At 41.2% G+C, this 17,167-nt stretch overlaps 1 protein-coding gene across 3 annotated transcripts in view; it reads right to left on the bottom strand.

Moving 5' to 3' along the window:
• The window catches only part of LOC140480692 (zinc transporter ZIP12-like), an 85,865-nt gene that overhangs the window by 911 nt on the left and 67,787 nt on the right, over positions 1–17,167 (bottom strand). The gene's annotated exons all lie outside the window — the stretch shown is intronic.

Here is a 17,167-nt window from a genome sequence, read left to right as displayed (position 1 = left end):
TGTGGGTAGCTCCTGGGGAGGCAGGAGCTTGTCACCAAAAGAGATGAGGCAGGTTGCTGGCCACTCTGAGAGCTTGGAATGCAGGAAGGTATTTTCATGATGATAACCCATTGACATCAAATGCTTAGAAGAAAAAGAAAGAGCAAAGGCCGGAGGAGACTCCCAGTTTCATTGCATGTAGGATGTCTAGAAATAAGGCCCAGTCAATATACAGACAAAGTAAGGGACCAACTATTGCTATCATGCAATGTATGATGTTTTCTTATTAAGACAAGTAAGTTCTTGTTGAGCATTACTGGGAGTTCATATTTTCTATCATTGCTACTGAACAGGTCCTTACAGCTGTATCGAAAGGAGAACTAATGGCAGTAATTCACCCTAATTATTAAATGGAAGTAGTTTGTTCTGCAACAATAGACTACAAACTCCTTCCATCATTCATGCAATCAAAATGTTCTGAGGATTTACATGGGATCCAATGATGATCCTTAGCCTCAGGTGATTGTTGTATCAGCAGCACCACTTCCAACCCTGTGGTGCTATTGTGCAATACAGTTGCTGGCCTTTGATTTGCCAGTATGCCAACATTCATGGTTCACTTTGTTCATTCCTATCTGACATAAAAACAAAATGGGAAAGATGGCCTGATCATGGATAACAAATGATATTAGGGATAGTGTATAAGATCTCAGGAGGGGGCATACAAACTGGCCAAGAAAAAAGACATGCTGACCTGAGAATTAGGAGCAGTTTAAATTTTAGCAAAGGAAGACAAAGAAAAAATAGAGCATGAGAGTAAGCTTCCAGGGAACATACAAACTGATTGTAAAAGGTTCTATAAATAGGTGAGAATAAGATTAGTGGTTCGAATCCGGCCTCGGGCAACTGTCTGTGTGGAGTTTACATATTCTCCCCGTGTCTTTGTGTTTCCTCCGGGTGCTCCAGTTTTCTCCCACAGTCCAAAAAGATGTGCAGATCAAGTCAATTGGCCATGCTAAATTGCCCATAGTTTTTGGTGCATTAGTTAAAGGGAAATGGGTCTGGGTGGGTTGTTGTTTGGACTTGTTGGGCCGAAGGGCCTGTTTCCACACTGTAGGGAATGGAATCTAATCTAATGTAATCTAAATATGGGTCCCGTGCATTTAGAAACAGGGTAAGTAATAATGGGGAACTGAGAGATGGTAGACTAATTAAATAAATCCTTCACAAAGGAAGACAAAAATAACATTCTAGAAGTATTGGGGAGCACATTGTCTGGTGAGAAGGAGGAACTGAAAGAAATTAGTATTAGTTAAGAAATGGGGTTGAGAATATTGATGGAATTAAAGGCCGATAAATCTACATACCAGAGTCTTTAAGGAAGTGAACCTAGGAATACTGGATGCATTTGTGGTCATGAATCCATGTTAGATTCTGTAAATCCCTTTTTTAGAAATATAATCAATCTAAACATTGGGGCGCAGACAGCCTCACACATGGCACCTCACACCTTCAATGCATTATGTGAGCTGACCTGACACGTATTGTTAAAGTTCACTTGAGAATGTAACTTTTAAAAAATTGATCTGAGGATTTACATATGAAAGAACTGATACCAACATGGTCATTCTAAAAGATGAGAGACTTAACAAACAATCAGTTACATCACACTGTGGGCTTTTGCTATAAATTCTGTGTCTTACAATCTTATGATCCACAACCACCTGATGAAGGAACAGCGCTCCGAAAGCTAGTGCTTCCAAATAAACCTGTTGGACTATAACTTGGAATTGTGTGATTTAACTTTGTACCCCCCAGTCCAACACCGGCATCTCCAAATCATTATAAAGGATATAATAGTAGAGCATTTGGAAAACAGTGGCAGGACTGGACAGAGTCCAATCTGTGAATTGGAATCCTGCCTATCAAGTCCACTGGAAATTTTTGAGGATGTACCGAATAAAGTTGATCAAGGGTGCAGCAGATTTACCTGAACATTCAGAAGGCTTTTTAATAACATCCCAATTAAGAGATTAATATGGAAAAATCAAACACATGGTATAGGGGGTAGTGTATGGACTTGGATAGTCAACTGGTTGGCAGAGAGAAAAAAAAGAGTAGGAACAAATAAGTCTTTATTGGAGTGGCAGGCAGTGATTAGTGGGATATCATGGGGATCAGTGCTTGGACCACAGGTATATATTAATGATTTAGGAGTGGGTATTTAATTTAATATACCTCAGGTTTGCAGCTGACACAAAGCTGAGTGGAAGGCTAAACTGTTGGGAGGATGCAGGAATGCTTCAGCGTGAGATGAATTGTCTTCCTTTGTGAAGGATTTATTTAATTAGTCTACCATCTCTCAGTTCCCCGTTATTACTTACCCAGTTTCTAAATGCACGGGACCTATATTTAGATTAGGTGAGTGGGCTAATGCAATACAATGTGGATAAATTTGAGGTTGTCCGTGTCGGTAGTGAAAGCAGGAAGGCAGATAAATATCTGAATGGTGACAGATTGGGAGAGGAGGAAATGCAATGAAAACTGGATGTTGCTTGTACATCAGTCACTGAAAGTAAACATGTAGAGATGCAGCAGGCAGTGAAGTGCCAAATGGTCTTCATAATGGAAAGCTTCGCAGACAGGAGCAGGATATCTTGCTACAATTTTATAGAGCATTAGTGAGACCACACTTGGAGTATTGTGTGTAGTTTTGGTCTCCTTATCTGAAGGAGGATGTTTTGGCTATGGAGGGAATGCAATAAAGATCTACCAGATTGACTCCTGGGTTGGCAAGGCTGAAATATGACTGAATTGGTTAGGATGAATTTACTGGAGTTTAGAGGAATGTGGTGGATCTCACAAAAAACTATAAAATATGAAGAGACTGGATAAATTCAGGATGGATGTTCCCAATGACTGGGGAGACCAGAACCAGGGATCTGAATTTAAGGATGTGGGTAGCTCATTTAGGGTAGAGACGAGGAGACATTTCTTCACTCAGAGCGATGAGCCTCTGGAATCCTCTCCCACAGAAAATAGTTGATACCAAAACATTGAACTTTTCCAAAAAGAAGTTAGTTATAATGAGAGTCATAGAGATGTACAGCACAGAAAGAGACACTTGGGTCCAACTTTTCCATGCCGACCAGATATCCCAACCCAATCTAGTCCCACTTGCCAGCACATGGCCCATATCCCTCCAAACCCTCCCTATTCATATACCCATCCAGTTGCCTTTTAAATGTTGCAACTGTACTAGCCTCCACCACTTCCTCTGGCAGCTTGTTTTATATAGGTACCACCCTCTGCATGAGGAAGTTGCCCCTTGGGTCTCTTTTATATTCTTCCCCTCTCACCCTAAAATTATGCCCTCTAGTTCTGGACTCCCCCATGCCTGGGAAAAGACTTTGTCTATTTATCCTATTCATGCCCCTCATAATTTTATAAACCTCTACAAGGTCACCCGTCAGCCTCTGACGCTCCAGGGAAAACAGCCCCAGCCTATTCAACCTCTCCTTGTATCTCAGATTCTCCAGCACTGGCAACATCCTTGTAAATCTTTTCTGAACCCTTTCAAGTTTCACAACATCCTTCCAATAGGAAGGAGACCAGAATTGCATGTAATATTCCAACAGTGGCCTAACCAATGTCCTGTACAGCCGCAACATGACCTCCCAACTCCTGTACTCAGTACTCTGACCAATAAAGAAAAGCATACCAAATGCCTTCTTCACTATCCTATCTACCTGTGACTCCACTTTCAAGGAGCTATGAACCTGCACTCCAAGGTCTCTTTGTTCAGCAACACTCCCTAGGACCTTACCATTAAGTGTATAAGTCCTGCTAAGATTTGCTTTCCTAAAATGCAGCACCTTGTATTTATTTAAATTAAACTCCATTTGCCACTTCTCAGCCCATTGGCCCATCTGATCAAAAGCTTAAAAATGTATTGCTGGAAAAGCGCAGCAGGTCAGGCAGCATCAAAGGAACAGGAGAATCGATGTTTTGGGCATAAGCCAGCAACACATTTTTAACCTCTGATCTCCAGCATCTGCAGTCCTCACTTTCTCCCATCTGATCAAGATCCCATTATAGTCTGAAGTAACCTTCTTCATTGTCCACTACACTTCCAATTTTAGTGTCATCTGCAAACTTACTAACTATACCTCTTATGGTTGCATTCAAATCATTTATGTAAATAACAAAAAGTTGAGGACCCAGCACCGATCCTTGTCGCACTCCAGTGGTCACCGGCCTCCAGTCTGAACAACAACCCTCCACCACCACCCTCTGTCTTCTACCTTTGAGGCAGTTCTATATCCAAATGGCTAGTTCTCCCTGTATTCCATCTAACCTTGCTAACCAGTCTCCCATGGGGATCCTTATCAAATGCCTTACTGAAGTCCACATAGATCACGTCCACCATTTTGCCCTCATCAATCTTCTTTGTTACTTCTTCAAAAAACTCAGTCAAGTTTGTGAGACATGATTTCCCATGCACAAAGCCATGTTGACTATCCCTAATCAGTCCTTGCCTTTCCAAATACATGTACATCCTGTCCCTCAGGATTCCCTCCAACAACTTGCCCACCACTGAAGTCAGGCTCACTGGTCTATAGTTCCCTGACTTGTCCTTATCGCCTTTCTTAAACAGTGGCACCACATTAGCCAACCTCCAGTCTTCCGGCACCTCACCTGTGGCTCTCGATGATCTAAATATCTCAACAAGAGGCCCAGCAATCACTTCCCTAGCTTCCCACAGAGTTCTAGAGTACACCTGATCAGGTCCTGGGGATTTATCCATTTTTCTCAGATTAGATTCTCTGCAGCATGGAAGCAGGCCCTTCGGCCCAACAAGTCCACACCAACCCTCCGAAGAGTAACCCACCCAGACCCATTTCCCTCTGACTAATGTACCTAATACTATGGGCAATTTAACAATTCACCTGACCTGCACATCTTTGGACTGTGGGAGGAAACCGGAGCATCCGGAGGAAACCCACGCAGACACGGGGAGAACGTGCAAACTCCACACAGTCAGTCGCCCCGAGGCTGGAATTGAATCTGGGACCTTGGCACTGTGAGGCAGCGATGCTAACCACTCAGCCACCGTGTCACCCCAATTCTAATTCTAATTCTAATTCTAATTCTTAACACTAAAGGGATCAAAGGGTATGGTGAGAAAGTGGGAACTGAGCATTGGGTTGGATGATCAGCCAAAGTCATATTGAATAGTAAAGCAGGTCTGAAGGGCTGAGTGGCTGCTATTTGCTATGTTTGTGTGTATCTATACCAATGCCAGCATATCCAGCAGGCAGGAGATCTTCCTCAGGATTTTGATCCTAGGCACTTTCATGACATTGACCTGTTGAGTGCTGGAATACGGGCCTTCCCTAAAGGTAATCTGGAGTTCTTAACAGTTCTTCAGCCTCCACAAATGCCACTGTTGTTTCCACCCTTGTCACTTACATACAACAATACATTCTAGCTTGTCTAATGCAAAAAAAAAATTGGCTCAAAACTGATGAGTTTGGGAAAGGCAAAAGTGAGCATTTTCAGTTGTGTGGTGGCAAGAAAGTAGAGGTGACTCTAGATTTTTTAAAAATTCTAATGAAATGTTAACAATTTAATCACACATATTCTTTATATATTATGGTTGCATATCACAACATAACAGCTCACAGTAACAAAATGTTTCTTAAAAAGTTACAGCGCAAATTTTTTCTTAATTAGTTGTCAAGTTTTGTCCCTCAATATTTTGATGATTATTTGGGGACATGGGCTGCAGTCCTGGAAGGTCTTCATGACAATATTACCATAACTAAGGGATACCATTAGGTGGTGCTAATATTGTATTCCTCTACTATGTTATTAGGAACTGATAAGGACCTAATTGGAAGCAAGCATAACATTGCAACTCTGCTGAAAGAATTGAATTTTTCTTCTGTTTTGTCCAAACTTACTCACAAACTGCTAACCCTGTCCCTGTGGTGGCCCTCATGTCTGATGCTAACCCAATTTTCCTGCTTGCCAAAGCTTAAAGTTCTCACTATCACTTGGGTATCTCAGGTACACTGGCAACTCTGGTACTAGTGCCATATTAAAAAGGCTGCTATACAAGTGGTTGAGCATTGACATTCTGGAGTGGCCTTGCATGGTGTCTGATATCTTTCCCAGTGAGCTCTGACAATGTGGAAATGGTGCTGTGACCCTCCCACAGGAACCTGTTCAGAGGTGCTCGTGAATGGGTGGTGCAGATGATGGCTGACTATTTCCCCAGAAACAACAGAGGAGGTCATGACATGAGACCCTGCCAGCCTGGTCTGAGGACATTACCTGAGTCAGTGCTGCCTGCACAGCCTGGAAGAATACAGAGCAGTGCAGGAAGAAGATCAATAAGCTTCTCTGCTCCACCAGGGTAAGTGCAAGCCTCTGCTGTCTCCTATCTCACACTCACACTCTCTTCTACTGCACACACCTCCCGCCAAGGCTCATGCTCTACCATTCTCACTGTTACATGTAATATCCTTCCTCATTCCTCCTTATCCAATCAGTTCCACCAGCAAAACCAATACTGCCTTGTTTCTACATTACCTACTCAGCCATTCAGAATAACTTTATCACCAGCACCAGTTATAGCAGCAGTGCCTCCACTTCCATCAGACTCAATTCCTCGCCATGTCTCATTACAAATCTAAACAGTCTATAATAGGGCAGAAAGAGCTAGAAAGAGGATTTTGGCATTTGCACATAGGGATGAGGTGTTGAGATATGCTTGTCCTACCAAATGAGTAAGTACCCATTCCCTATTCCACTTGAACTCTCATGTTAACCCTGTTGTCAATGTTAGTCATGGTACACAACTTCAAAATCATGGCCACCATGTCTTTTGTGCATCGCATGTACCAAATCTGGAGTCCACCCTGTTGTCAGGGAAGTGGCCCACTCCACAAGAGGATTCCCCCAGGATCCCTGAGGAGGAGAGTTCAGCAGTTCCTTAGGAAGCCAACAAAGCTGCACCCCAAACCCCAACTCAAGTTCCAATACATCAATAGGAACCTGAGCTAGAATTGGGAACTCCAGCAGGTAAGCACATCACAGGGAAGTCCCCACAAATGGCTGAGCAAGAAACACTCCAGGTTGCTGGCATTTGGAATACTGTCAGAGATCAGGCACATGCTCAGTCCCTGGCAGGAAAGGATTCTGTGCTGCCTGCAATCAGGGACTTCATTTCCATGAACAAGGAGACACAGAGGCACTAGGTGATAGGGTTATGTTAGGTGGAATACAGTAGCCCTCATAGCGCAGAGGCTGCAGAATTGCAGCAACATTATGGGGACTCTGCTGCCTTAAGTATGTGATTATCTTGCTATTTCCATGGACAGGATGAGAGTTGTTATGGAGAATCAAACGAAATCAGCTCAGGGTCTGCTGGATAAATGCCTAAAGCAGCACTCCTTTACCGTAGTTATTGATATCAAGTATCAGCAGCAAGGTGACAGGGACAGGAGGAATTAGAACTCACTCCAGGTTCTTGTTCCTCACAAATAGACAGGGCAGTGCCTTTGAGGACTCAGTCAGAAGAGGAACTACTCAGAGGACCCTCAGAAGTGTACTGTTAGGATATTCAAAAGTTGGCAAGGCCCTCCACCTTCAGGTTACCTAGCACCATCAGGCATGGGAGGGTACACCTGCCTCTGGCATGTCTGCCTCTTATAGACACAAATGTCCCCAGAGTCACTTGGCCAAACTCGACTAAACAAGCTTCACTGTAGGGCAGGCTTCTTCCACCTCAACTGCTGAAAACAGAACTATACTGAAACACAGTGAGAGGGAAAGAAAAAAAGAAAGTCTCTTGAGGACACATTGGTAGCATGGGTGACACTGCATTGTATATTTGTAAGTACTTATGCATTGTTCCCAATTGTCTGTCTGCTTGAGCTCTGCGTAACCCTTACTGTAACTGTCATGCAAAGAGGGCAAACATCCTGTTCCATACATGATGTACCATGGACCAATGTCTGACTTAACAATTTGCTGCCCCATATGCAGGCAAGGTCTACTTGCATTTACAAGGGACTTGGGTAACTGGGCAGGTGGACATACATTGTTATTGCATCATAGGCTTCACTGGACAATGGTGTTGGTCTTGCATAAAATGTTCAACAGTGTTTGAGGTGGGAGATGCATCACATATAATGAGGTAATATCCAGTGGGGTGTTTCCATGACAGTGTATGATATAGAGATCTGTGTGAAATATTGCTGCCTTTTGTAGATCCTCCCATCAACTGGCTTTGAAGACCCTTCTCTCATATGTTGAGGCACCTTTGCACTCTGGGCAAATTTTGGCAGATGGAGTTTACAGTGGATAAGTGTGAGGTTATCCATTTTGGTCAGAAGAATAGAAGGCAGACTTATTACTTTAATGGAGGGAAACATCAGAGTGTCTCGGTGCAGAGGGATTTGGATGTCCTTATGCATGAATGTCAGAAAGTTGGTATGCAGGTACATCAAGTAATAAAGAAGTCAAATAGAATTTTGGCGTTCATTGCTAATGCAATGAAAGTAGCAAAGTGTTGCACCAACTGTACAAGGCTTTAATGAAATCACACTTGGAGTAATGCATACAGTGTACAGAATTATTTGAGGATGGATGGAATTATATTGGAAGGAGTTCAGAGGACGTTCACTAAATTGATTCCAGAGATGAGGGGTGTGTCTTATGAAGAGAGATTGACCAGTTTAGGCCTATACTCCCTAGAGTTGAGAAGAACAAGAAGAGATCTAATTGATATAAGATGTTAAAGAGGCAGACATAGAAAGAATGTTTCCCCTTGTGGGGCACTGTAGCACATTTAAATTTGAGATGAGAAGAAATTACTTACCTTAAGGGGCTGTGAATCTGTGGAATTCTTTACCCTATTGAGGAGTGGATTGAGTAACTTTAAAGAGAAGGTAGACAGATTTTTATTTAATAAGAGGTTGAAGATTATGAGGAAAGGGCAGGAGAATTAATCGAGGCTATGATGAGATCAGTCATGATAGTATTAAAGGTTGAGTAAGTTTGTGAGGCTGAACTGCCTATGCCTGCTCCTAGTTCTTTTGTTTTTATGTTCTTCAGAATTGGTATACTAATGAGCCAAGGACCACCATATGACCAAGCAGCTTGTGCAATGCAGCAGAGGCATGATGGAGGAAGTTGCATAAACAGTTATTGTTGGCTGAAAGTTAAGTTATGAATAATTAGATAAACCAGTCTGGGTCATCTACAAGTTTGCTGATGACACCACCGTGGTAGATCAGATATCAAACAGTGATGAGTCAGAATACAGAAAGGAGATAGAGAGCTTGGTAATATGGTGCAAAGATACCAACCTCTCTGTCAATGGTGGCAAAACAAAAGAACTGATCATTAATTTCAGAAAGAAAGGAGGAGAATACGAACACATCTACATCAACAGAGTGAAGGTTAAGAGGACTGAGAGGGTCAAGTTTCTGGGAGTGACGATAATCAACAACCTGTCCTGGACTTCCCATGTAGGTGTGATGGCCAAGATGGCACAACAATGCCACTTTTTCCTCAGGTGGCTCAGAATATTCGGCATGTTCAAAAGGATCCTCACCAAATTTAACAGATGCACCATAGAAAGCATACCATCTATCTGCATAATGGCTTGGTATGGCAACTGCTCTGCCCAGGACCATGAGAAATTACAGTTGGTGGTATGTACGGCCCAGACTATCACGGAAGCCACCCTTCCATTCATGGACTCCATTTACCCTCGTAGTTGAAGACAGGCTGCCAAAATCAAAGACCCATTGCATCCTAGTAATGCTCTCCTACAACCGTTCCCGTCAGGCAGAAAATTCAGAAGCTTGAACATATGCACCATCAGGTACAACAACACCTTCTTCCCTGCTGCTATTAGATTGATGGATGGACTGTCTAACTTCAAACAATGCTGATCTTGCTAATGTTGCTCTTGCCTCGCACACGTCCTATGCAGTGTAACCTGCATGCCTCATTCAGTCCAAGTTTTTTCATCCTTAGATCTGTATGTCCTTGCTTATTATGATCTGCACGTACCGCTTGGAAACAAAGTTTTTCGCTATACTTTGGTACATATGACAATAAATCATCATCATCATCAGATTCAGAGCCAGAGGAAGCTTTAAATTTGCTGCTGTATTATACTTCAGATAATATGCAATTCCATGAATCGAATGTCCCAGCAAGTGCAATATTCACATACAAGAGAAATCGAAGAGTGAATGGGACAATGTAGAACATAATGACAAAATTCACTGTAGTTACATTATGCAAGCTCAAGAAAGGTGGCACAATCGGTGTATGTTTGGACTCTAAAACTTTAAACCTTTCTCTTAAGACATACCCACACTAAACTAAAACATTAGAGAATGAATACCAAGTTCACAGGAGCAAAGTTCTTCTTCAAGCTGAATGCTAAACATAGTCAGTTCACTTAGGATAAGGGCTAGCAAATTTAAAACAGAGTTGAGGAGGAACTACTTCTCCCAAAGGGCTGTGAATCTATAGAATTTGCTACCCCAAAGTGCAGTGGATGCTGGGACAGTGAGTAAATTTAAGGAGGAATAAGACAAATTTTTAATTGGTTATCAGTTGAAGGATTATGGGGAGAAGGCAGGAAAATGGGGGTGAGGCAGCACATCAGCCACAATTGAATGGCGGAGCAGACTCAATGGGCCAAATGGCCTAAATCTACTCCTATACCTTATGAACTTGGCAAGGGAATCTCAAGATATCATTACTTTCAGATCATTTGGGATGTGTCAACTTCAGAGATAATGTTTTGGTCTATGTGTTAGTCAGAATCTGTTACAACATCATATTGACAGAAATACAGAAAATATTCTTGGATGTATATATATGCTGCTGATAATGTGGTGATGTGCAAAATTAAAGAAGAGCACAACTGAAGTCTACATTGACTCATGGCTGCTGTTCATCATGAAGAACTCATCAGCAAAAACATAAAGTGCCAGGTGAATGTAAGTCAGATCAATGTTTTCAACTCTATCTATTCATGTTATGCCTATACACCAAGACAAGGACAACTTGCAGAGATGTTTTGGATCTTTTTTAACTTCCCAGCACCACTCATACCAAACCTCTCTGAAAAAGCTTAAGTGAATTGTTAAGGAAAGACATACCATATGTAAGGCAAGAGGATCATCAACACATGTTCAATCACTCAGATATGCACAGCAGCGGAACCTTGCTTCATATAGTGTTGAACACCTAGAGCATGCATCATATAAAAATGACAAACCAATTGCATAAGTCTATCACAAATGCAATCCAATTACTCTTACCACTTCCTCTAGTATTTGATAACACAAAAGTCACTTTTATGTTTGTGTGCCATGAGTATATCTTGCAAAAAGAGAGTATAGTGTTTTTGCTTAAGACCTATGACGTTCTAAGAGGTGGGTATGTAGCTGTTCAAGAAGGCAACTAATCATCATCTTCTCAAGTGCTGTTAATAATAAATGCTGGAATAGTCTGCAACACCCATCTCATGTGAATGTATTTACAAATATGCTGATGAGCTGAGGACCAAGCTGAAACCATGTGATTAATTAGTGTAGCCTATAGGCTGAGCCGTTAGATGATTATTTTCAAATAAACTGAATTCATGTTTTTAATCTTTTATTCAGAAATAATGTAACCAAATGACAGATTGCTTGTGATCTTTTTTAAAGCTTTGAATACAAACTTATTCTCCTTCATAAATAATACACCAAAGAGTGGAGGTCATTTTAAAATTTGAAGTCAAGATATTTCAAAGTGAAATATGTTTTCAATATGTCCATTTTGTCAAAAATAGAATGTGATTTCTGAACTCTTCCACATTCTACCATTTGCTATCCTGGATATAATTTGCAAATCAGCGCAGCTTTTATAATGCTAGCTTCACTCTTTCTCAGTGAAGATTATATTGTCAAAGTGAGACAGCCTGCAGCCTTCACATTTAGTGGGGAGCTGTATCTAATTTTTCAACCAACAACCAAGGTTACTGCAGGCTTTAGTTTTCTAGAAGCCTAATCAAATTGAATTTGGCCATTATATGAAAAATAAGCTTTACTTTGCTCCATCCAATTTGGCAATAGTGTTTCCACAATATACTTGCACTGCTCAACATTTGTGTAATTGGAAAATGTGTTTATTAGGGCATACTGCAGGGTAATATTACTGATATGATGCAGTTAGTTATGTATATAATTTTTAATTGACATATTGTGCAATCTGAGTGACATGAGTACAAGACTAGAACTTACATGTAACAAATTAAATTATTGTAGGTGACATCAAGTCATAGAGATATACAGCATGGAAACAGACCCTTCAGTCCAACTCATTTATGCCAACCAGATCTCCTAAATTGATCCAGTTGCATTTGCCAATATTTGGCTCACATTGCCCTAAACTCTTCCTATTTATGTACCCTTCTAGACACCTTTTAAATGTTGTAATTGTACCAGTCTCCACCACTTCCACTGGCAGCTCATTCAATATGCACACTACCCTTTGCATGAAAGGTTGTCCCTTAGGCCTCTTTTAAATCTTGCCACCCTCACCTTAAACCTATGTCCTCTAGTTTTGGATTTGCCTACTGTGGAAAAAAGACTTTGGCTATTCATCCTATCCATGCCCCCTAATGACTTTATAAACATCCAGAAGGTCACCCCTCAGCCTCCCACGCTTCAGGGAAAATAGCCCCAGTCTATTCAGCCTTTCCCTATAGCTCAATCCCTACAATTCCGGCAACATCCTTGTAAATCTCTTCTGAACTCTTTCATGTTGAAGAACATCCTTCCAATAGGAGGGAGACCAGAACTGAACACAATATTCCAAAAGTGGCCTCAACAATGCCCTGTACAGCCATAACATGACATCCAGCTCCTATACTCTATGCACTGACTAACGAAAGCAAGCTGCCAAATGCTTATTGGGATATACATCAAACTGAAATACCAGACACAAACCTCCATCTTGTGTTTTACTTTGAAAGTGCTGCTGAGGCAAAATGTTCATGTGGAGAAGTTGCATTCTCCACTTTTACCATTCAGTGGAACATTATGCAGGTAAATTAGCTAGCTGTGATAAAGCGTTAGTGGAAATTCTCAGTTCAATTTTTTTCCCATTTTTATTCAAAGACTTCTTTTCATCATGGTTATTTTATAAACAGTTTTACCTGAAAAATGCCTTTGTAACAGATTATCAGATTATCTTAATTACCCAGGTACATTCCATAAAATTCAATAGGGATTCTTGTGGCTAATAATGTATCAAAATATTATTTTAGATTATAAAAATTACTGTTACTGAAATAATGTACCAATATTTGTAAGATTAAGCGTACTTTCTTGTGAACATAATAAGTATATCAATCTAAATATTTTAAGATGTAAGTTTGATTTAAGACTTTCAGATCAATTGCCTAGCAATATAACTACACTATAAATGACTTTTTGTGCGATGATTTGCAGCAAGGAATTGTTGCTGGATTAAACCTGGAATAATAAAACTGACCTTGTTTTATTGTCTTGAAATTCCATTTCCCATTTAAACTGGCTATTAGTTTAATGAGGGTCACAAAATGTGACAATGTACATTTGAATTTATTTCATGTTGGAGTTTAATTTGGATAAATGCAAGGTAAAACAAACAAGGGCAGGACTTATACAATTAAAGATAGCGATTACTTACAGTGTGGAAACAGGCCCTTCAGCCCAACAAGTCCACACCGACCCGCAACCCACCCATACCCCTACATTTACCCCTTACCTAATACTACGGGCAATTTAGCATGGCCAATTCACCTGGCCTGCACATCTTTAGACTGTGGGAGGAAACCGGAGCACCAGGAGGAAACCCACGCAGACACGGGGAAAATGTGCAAACTCCACACAGTCAGTCACCTGAGGAGGGAATTGAACCCGAGTCTCTGGCCCTGTGAGGCAGCAGTGCTAACCACTGTGCCACCGTGCTGTTGTGTAGTTTGCATCATGTATAGATACTGAGGAAGGGCTGATGCCTGAAACATCGATTCTCCTGTTCCTTGGATGCTGCCTGACCTGCTGCGCTTTCAACACATTTTCAGCCAGGATGTTGATGAGGCCTCTTCTGAAGTACTGTATCCAGTTCTGGTCACCCTGTTGTAGGAGCGGTAGTATTAAGCTGGAAAGGGTTCAGAAGAGATTTACCAGGATGTTACTGGGAATGAGGATTTGAGTTATGAGGAGAGGTTGGATTAACTGGGACTTCTTTCACTGGAGCATAGGAGGTTGAGGAGTGACTTTATAGAGGCTTATAAAATCAGGATGGGATAGATAAGGTGAATAGCAAGACTTTTCCCTTGAAATTCCTTACATTTCAAAACTAGGCCATATTTTTTAAAGTGAGAGGAGAAAGATTTAAATCTAAGTCATGAGAGCCAATGTTTTTAGACAGAGAGTGGTTCGTGTGTGGATTGAACTTCCAGAGAAAGTGATGGATGCAGGTACAGTTGCAATGTTTAAAAGACATCTGGATAAGTACATGAATAAGAAATGTTCGGAAGGAATTGGGCCAAGCGCAAGTAGGTGACACTAACTCAGTTAGGGATTATATTCGGCATAGTTGGACTGAAGAGTCTGTTTCTGTGCTGTATGACTCTATATTTGAATTCCATTTTTACTTTGATTAAAAGCAATTATTGCCACTTCAAGTCAATAGTCAAAAGTAAAAGATTGCAATTGAGAAATTTGGCTCAATCACTCTATTTTGTGGGCCTCACATGAGCATTTAGTCTTTCAAAATGCCATTGGCGCCTTGCACGAGTACTTATGGGTGATATCATGGCAGATGCTTTGCTGATGTAAGGGTTGGCATATGTACAGCAGATGGCCACAGACCAGGCAGAACATTCATCAGTCAGCATGCAACGTTAGTTTGAAGCCAGTTTTGACATTTTTGAGCTAAGTAGTTCATCCAGCGCCTTCGCTAAGCCATACACACCCATATACTTTACAAAAGGATCATCATCTGCATTCAGGTTAGTTCCTGGTTGATTTCATTTGTCTGTAACTTTGATTGTAAAGGTGTTTTGGTGCTTTGTTACAGTTGTTTCAAGTTGCGCTAATCTATAGGGAGTGTTGTGGAGGTTGATGATTTCAAGACTTCAGTTGTTCCCAAATGAGGCAGCTCTCATAGCCACTTCTCTTTGGCTTGAATAGAGGTCACAGAGGACAGGACAAACTGTAAATATTAGGGAAGAAGAATGGCATATCCACTCGGGGTATTCAGAGAGCTATTCTACTATGTGAACCTCAGTCAGGAACAACCTGTGAGATGTTTGCTTTTCAGTAAAGATGTCCCCTCTGAAATCTACCTTCTCCTGACAAAACATTGATCTCGGAGAGAGACAGGAATCACTTTGTAGTTGTGAAGGTGGCTATTGCAATGATTTTTTTTAATGCATCTCGCTATTTTCAGGCTGGAGCTACTGTCACAAAATTTACCATCCACTGGTATATTAGGAGAGGTCACTGAGACATATTCAATGAAAGCTCATTTTATTCTCTCTTGTCAGTGACCAGCTGGCAGAGTGAGTATACTGCTTCACTAGAACTGTAGGATCCCACTTGGTACAGGATGCCATTGAATGCAGACTTCGGGCAGATTTAACACAAGCCTTCAATACAGGACACATGGTGGGAGAGACCATGCAATCGCGTAGGAGAGATGAGTCAGAATCCTCGTGATGAAAACTGATGGCCAAGTGAAACAGCTGGTAAAAACAGCAAAGCAACATATTCACATCAGCATAATGGGAAGCCAATTAGAATTGTGAAGAAGACAGTTAAGACATATTTGAATGCTGTTGAATGCAGCTCAACAGATCTTTTAGGACTAAGTGAGGAGTGATCACATGGGACTTGGATCTGTAGAGCTGTAGGTAAGATGTCCTCTCTTTTCATCCTAGTACATGGTTATGTTGAACAAAGTCTGCTGCTGTTGACCCAGAATTGTACATTTTACATTATTACAAAGGGACAATTGTCACCAGACGTTGTGATACATTGCAGTTTCTATTGTGATGGAGGAGAAAGTGAGGACTGCAGATGCTGGAGATCAGAGCTGAAAATGTGTTGCTGGAAAAGCGCAGCAGGTCAGGCAGCATCCAAGGAATAGGAGAATCGACATTTCGGGCATCCGAAGAAGGGCTGATGCCCGAAACGTCGATTCTCCTGTTCCTTGGATGCTGCCTGACCTGCTGCGCTTTTCCAGCAACACATTTTCGTTTCTATTGTGATGTCTTGTCTGACAAGAATAGCAATGGCGCTACTGCCAATTACGTGTAACTTGATTCTGACCTGAAATTAAAAAAAAGAACTGGAGAGAAAATGTATCATTCATGGATAAATGGAATAGCAGCAACATGGAGACAAAGATGGCTGAGTGACAGGAAACAAATTGGTTAACAGCTGGATGATCTTTTGGGCTGGAAGAAGGTTTGTAGTGGAGGTGCCAGGGATTGGTATTGGAACCCCTGCTTTTCTAGATTTATATTCACGATCTGGAACTTGATGCACAGAGGGAATTTTCAAAGTGTGTAGATGGTATAAAACTTGGAAGTAGTAGAAGTGGTGACTAATGCTCATTTAAGAACTGGTGGAGATACATTAGGCCAAATGACCTCCTTATATGTTTAACTTGAAAGAAACAAAGCAAGCCTATAAAGGTGACACTGGAAAGAGTGACTTGTATGAATCAATGGCTGACATCTTTCCAGCTGTCACCTTTATAGGCTTGCTTTCTTTCCAGTTAAATGCTTGCAATCAAAGCGATTCAAATTCTTGCAGTTAGAGCATAGCTTTCACCATGCTGAATATTCTACAAGTTCGTTTGTGGGGTACGTTCCACTATATTCACATGCTGTCCTCCAGCTTTGCTTTAACTCTCTGATGGCTTTTCTGCAAAATGTTTTTTTTTCTCCAGGTTGTTATCATTCAGTCTGAAAGGCAGAATGTTAGCTTATTGCAAAACCTTATTTGGTCTCTCATTAATACACCCTAGCTGATGATTGACAACCTCAGTTTCTGCACATGTTGATAGTGTTTTTGAGAGTAAGTTTTTGCTTTGTTGATAGATGTGT

The sequence above is a fragment of the Chiloscyllium punctatum genome, chromosome 8 (genome assembly GCF_047496795.1).
Source record: "Chiloscyllium punctatum isolate Juve2018m chromosome 8, sChiPun1.3, whole genome shotgun sequence".
NCBI classification, from domain to species: domain Eukaryota; kingdom Metazoa; phylum Chordata; class Chondrichthyes; order Orectolobiformes; family Hemiscylliidae; genus Chiloscyllium; species Chiloscyllium punctatum.
The sequence above is the reverse complement of the archived record's forward strand: the minus strand, read 5'-3'. Positions and strand labels throughout refer to the sequence as shown.